The following is a 5,370-nucleotide window of genomic DNA, read 5'->3' as shown; positions in this document are numbered from 1 at the left end:
GACTCGTGGACTTCAACTCCCAGAATTCCTGAGCCAGCATGAGGGAAACCTTGGCCCCTCATGACTCGTGGACTTCAACTCCCAGAATTCCTGAACCAGCATGAGGGAAACTTTGGCCCCTCATGACTCGTGGACTTCAACTCCCAGAATTCCTGAGCCAGCATGAGGGAAACTTTGGCCCTTCATGACTCGTGGACTTCAACTCCCAGAATTCCTGAGCCAGCATGAGGGAAACTTTGGCCCTTCATGACTCGTGGACTTCAACTCCCAGAATTCCTGAGCCAGCATGAGGGAAACTTTGGCCCTTCATGACTGGTGGACTTCAACTCCCAGAATTCCTGAGCCAGCATGGCTCAGCTTGGAAACCTCTCCCTTTCCCCTCAGCATGGCTGGCTCAGGAATTCTGGGAGTTGAAGTCCACGAGTCATAAAAGAGCCAAGGTTGCCTACCCCTGGACTAGACCAAACTGGCGCTCTAGATGCTCCTGAGGACATCCAATTCTTGTAGCTTTTAAGTCTTGATTAACAAAACAAAATGAATACTAAGAGGCATAAAGAGTCAGCCTCTCAGTGACTGAAACAAATAAATGAAAGTAACTACTACAGGATTTTATTTAGTTTCCGGTTCCGATCTACAATAAAATCCTCAAAACTATAGCTGCTGGTGGGCCCACTACCATATTTAATAATCAACATTGGAAATCTACAGAAGTAATCAACAGTTCAACTTGCAGCCTATCTGTGAGTTTCACGTCAGCTTTGTTGGCCTTTTTCCGGTGTTAAAAAAAAAAAAAATTCTATCAAACAGCTACGGATGGGAGAAAATAATTTATTTGTCCTCCACCAGACCCCTCCAGTTCTGAAGAAAAAGCAGCGGATCTACTGGACCCAGTAAAAGAGAAGGAGACAGATCTAAAAGCACACACTGTCCCGTACACAAAGATCCTCAACACTTTCTCCAGATTCAAAGGATTAGGAGGTTCTGCATGAAGTTCCCACATCAGGTTATTATTATTTTTTAAAGTCAGCTGCAACACACTGCAGTTGAACGGCAGTGCTTTCAACCCAAGTAATCAGTCATTCAACAAGAAGCAAGAACAGATCAAGAACCGTGCAAGTTGGGGAAACGAAACAACCACTTCACAAACGCAGGGCACAATAGGAGAACAAAACCATCAGAACAAGATTCAGCAGTCCATCCGAATTTAAAAGACAAAGACAGCAAGGTCCATATTTCGGACAGAGAGGACCGTTGGTTTGAAAGAGGGGTCAAAGAGGCCATCTGTGTCAAAACTGATCAGCCCATTTCTCAACTTAACTGCAGGGAGTCACTTAAGAACTGGGGCAAGGAAGGTCGTAAAATGGGTTGAAACCCACTTAACAATGGTTTGGCTTACCAACTGTGGTCATGTGGAGGACGGCCAGAACAGCCCTTTCAACCTCTAGGACCTGATCGAGTCTGTCTATCACCCTCCCTGTCGAACAGGGCAGAACAGAATCAAATTCCACTTCCATGAAATGGTGGGCCCTGCACCCACTTCTGCAGATGAGCCAGGCGACCCCAGAGCTTTGCAAAATTAGGAGGTGCACAGCTGAGAAATCGCGAGACTCCCCTAAACTTACTAATGGGACTGCAACGGAAATATTGAGTGGATTTTTCGAATTAATAGGAACTATTGAGTGGATTTTTGGAATTAATAGGAATTATTGAGTGGATTTTGGGCATTAATAGGAAATATTGAGTGGATTTTGGGAATTAATAAGAACTATTGAGTGGATTTTTGGAATTAATATAACTATAATGATCAGAATAGAGCTGGAAGGGACCTTGGAGGTCTTCTAGTCCAGCCCTCTGCTCAAGCAGGAGACCCTCTACCATCTCAGACAAGTGGCTGTCCAGTCTCTTCTTAAAAACCTCCAGTGATGGAGCGCCCACGACTTCTGGAGGCAAGCTGTTCCACGGGTTAATTGTCCTCACTGTTAGCAACTTTCTCCTTAATTCCAGGTTGCTTCTCTCCTTGATTTGTTTCCATCCGTTGCTTCTTGTCCTGCCCTCTGGTCCTTTGGAGAATAAGTTGACCCCCTCGTCTTTGTGGCAGCCCCTCAAATATTGTAATACTGCTATCATGTCCCCCCCCCCAGTCCTTCTTTTCTCTAGACTGGCCATTCCCAAATCCTGCAACCATTCTTCATATGTTTTAAGTCTCCAGGCCTTTAATCATCTTAGTTGGATTGGAACTGGACCAGAACAACGGATTGGAACTGGACCAAGACAACGGATTGGAACTGGACCAGAACAAAAAAATATATATGCAGATTTGAGTTACTTGTTTACTCAGAGAGCTTCCCCTGCCCCCCCCCCATCCAGCTAGGTTTCTTCTCACTCAGCCCAACCCAACTCACAGGATTACTCTTATTGTTATTATTTTGGTGGAGGGGGGGCTAAGGGAGCAGAGATCTTCATGCAAGGTGATGGTAATTCAGAGAAAATAACAAGAGCATAAAGAAGCCACCAGAGTCTGACCTGATCACCTCCAGATCTCTGCCAGGACAGGTACCAAACTTCCAGGATGTGAGAGGCTGCCACAAAGAAGAGCGGGGTCAAACTATTCTCCAAAGCACCAGAGGGCAGGACGAGAAAAAAAAATGGTTGGAAACTGACCAAAGAGAGAAGCAACCTGGAATTAAGGAGAAAACTTCCTAACAGTGAGGACAATTAACCAGTGGAACAGCTTGCCACCAGAAACCGTGGGCGCTTCATCACTGGAGGTTTTTAAGAAGACGCTAGACAATCACCTGTCTGAGTGTGGTATAGGTCCTCCTGCTTGAGCAGGGGGATGGACTAGAAGACCTCCAAGGCCCCTTCCAGCTGTAGTCTATTCTATTCTATTCCTTATCCGAAAGTTGCTTCTGAATCCCAGTAGATGATTCAAGAGTTTATAAAAGGGAGACAGGACCGGGCAGGTGGAGGTTTCGAGGAAACTCAGGAAGTGGGGAAATATTTTAAGGAAGGTCAGGGCTGCGTTTTCCCACGTTCAACAAGGCGACCCACAGGATCAAATCCACAAGCATCCAGGATGAGGAAGTTACAGGTTGGATTTCCAGCAGGCCAGGTAGAGAGAGGGAGGAGGGGGCAAAGAAGCTCCGGCGGGGGGAGAGAGAGGCGAAAAGAGGTCAAAAAAACAAAAAAAAACAAAAAACAAAGAAACCCACCCGGATCCCGCAACGAACCTCGAACCGCGGTTCGAAACCAGCCCGAAACCGGAGCGCCTCCAGCAGCAGCAGCGCGGTTCCCACGCCCCAAAAAACGCCCCCAACTTCCAAAGGGGAAGAATGGGGGGGGGTCTTCCGACCCGCCGCCCTTCAGGCTTCCCTACGGGCGCGGGCCGGGCCCCATGGGCGTTGTAGTCCCGCCTGGAAAGGGGGAGGACAAGCCCCCCCACCCACCCACAATCGCGCGATTGGGAGGAACAAAGGAACAGAAGAGGCAAGGCTGGTCTTTGAGCCAAGGGCTTCCAGAGGAAGGAAGGAAGGAAGGAAGGAAGGAAGGAAGGATCCCCCCACCCAACCAGGGAAGGGGACCCCCACCCCCCAAAAAATAAGGGGGGGACCCCAAGAGGGAAGACGAGACCCCCTCCCCCGCCTTACCAGCTGAGCAGCCTCGGCTGGACCTGGGGAACTTTGCGCCAAGTTGGCTCGGCTGGCTTCTCAGGCTTCTCCTGCCCGGCTCCGACGGGGTCCCATCTGCTCCCCTTCCTGGCCGGGCTCGGGGAGGGCGGAGGGGGGGCGCAGGAAAAAGCCGCCGCCGCCCTGCTGGCCAAAGCAAAGCCCCGCCCGATGGCCGAGCCGCCCCGCCTGCCTGCCTGCCTTCCTCTCTCCGCCGCGGAGCGCTTCGGGCTCCCCGAGAGGGCGAGCCGTCCGGGAGCTTCGCGGCTGCAGCCTTGGGTTGCCCTCCCCACCCGGGAAGCCTTTGGGCGGGGGGAGGAGGAGGGAAGAAGGGGCGGGGAGGGCTGGGAGGCCACAAGGAAAGCCCAACCTCTTTGCTAGCCGGGAAGCGGGGGGGGGGAAGGAGGGAGGGAAAGAACACATCCCTCTTGAGATGGATTGGCCATACGACATACGAATAAATATGATTATTTTATGTTGCATTTATATATGTGTGTGTGTGTATACACACACATATACATATACATACACACACACACATACATATATATACACTCATATATACACACACATATATATACACACATATACATATACATATATACATATACATATACATATATACATATACATATATATATATATATATATATGTAAAATAACATTCTCTAACATTTAGCAAACAGCATGTTGTTTGGATCCGTGTCCCTCCTGGCTGGTACTGGCAGCTCGGGAGGGGACACGAGCCTGGTTCCAGGGAATTGTTAACGCTTCTCTGCAGGAGGGTGTCTTCCCGGCGGCCCTAAAGGAGGCCGTGGTGAGGCCCCTCCTCAAGAAGCCTTCCCTGGACCCAGACGAGTTGGCCAACTATCGCCCGGTCTCCAACCTTCGCTTCGNGGGACTGACCTAGGGTGAATTTTTAAATAGGGACAATTTTAATGATTTTAATAAGACACAGCTATAAATATTTGGTTTTTAATTGGCTTTTACAGGGGAAATGTTTTGTATTGTTTTTAATATGCTGTGAGCCGCCCTGAGTCCCATGGGGAGAAGGGCGGCATATAAGTTAAATAAATAAATAAATAAATAAATAAATGTGTTTAGAAAAACAATCAGTAATAATTAGTTTCTGTATTTTCATAATATGTTAGTTAATAATATGTGTCTTACATCTTCACCCGATAGTCTTCATAAATAATAATAATAATAATAATAATAATAATAATAATAATAATAATAATAATAATAATAATAATAATAATAATAACTTCTTCCATCCTACGACGATATCTGTAATACCATCAAACATCCACATCTGCCTATTCCAGGTCCTTGGGAAGGACTCAAGAGGTAGACAAAATGCCAAATCCAGTCTGAACATCTGGCTGACTGTGCGATGATCCATAATAATAATACAGTTGGAAGGGACCTTGGAGGTCATCTAGTCCAACCCCCTGCTCAGGCAGGAAACCCTATACCATTTCGGACAAATGGCTGTCCAGTCTCTTCTTAAAAACTTCCAGTGTTGGAGCATTCACCGCTTCTGGAGGCAGGCTGTTCCACTGGTTAATTGTTCTCACTGTCAGGAAGTTTCTCCTTAGTTCTAGATTGCTTCTCTCCTTGATCAGTTTCCACCCATTGCTTCTTGTCCTGCCTTCAGGCGCTTTGGAGAATAGTTTGACTCCCTCTTCTTTGGGGCAGCCCC

At 47.7% G+C, this 5,370-nt stretch overlaps 1 protein-coding gene across 1 annotated transcript in view; it reads right to left on the bottom strand.

The window, feature by feature from the left end:
* TSPAN14 (tetraspanin 14) overlaps positions 1-3,668 on the bottom strand; it is a gene marked incomplete in the record, with an annotated part of 52,364 nt that extends 48,696 nt beyond the window's left edge. Inside the window, 1 exon segment of the mRNA XM_015825997.1 lies at positions 3,648-3,668.
* Between the last annotated feature and the right edge of the window lie 1,702 nt (positions 3,669-5,370).

Source organism: Protobothrops mucrosquamatus, unplaced genomic scaffold (genome assembly GCF_001527695.2).
Source record: "Protobothrops mucrosquamatus isolate PMUCROS unplaced genomic scaffold, P.Mucros_1.0 scaffold2923, whole genome shotgun sequence".
In the NCBI taxonomy this organism is placed as follows: domain Eukaryota; kingdom Metazoa; phylum Chordata; class Lepidosauria; order Squamata; family Viperidae; genus Protobothrops; species Protobothrops mucrosquamatus.
The sequence above is the reverse complement of the archived record's forward strand: the minus strand, read 5'-3'. Positions and strand labels throughout refer to the sequence as shown.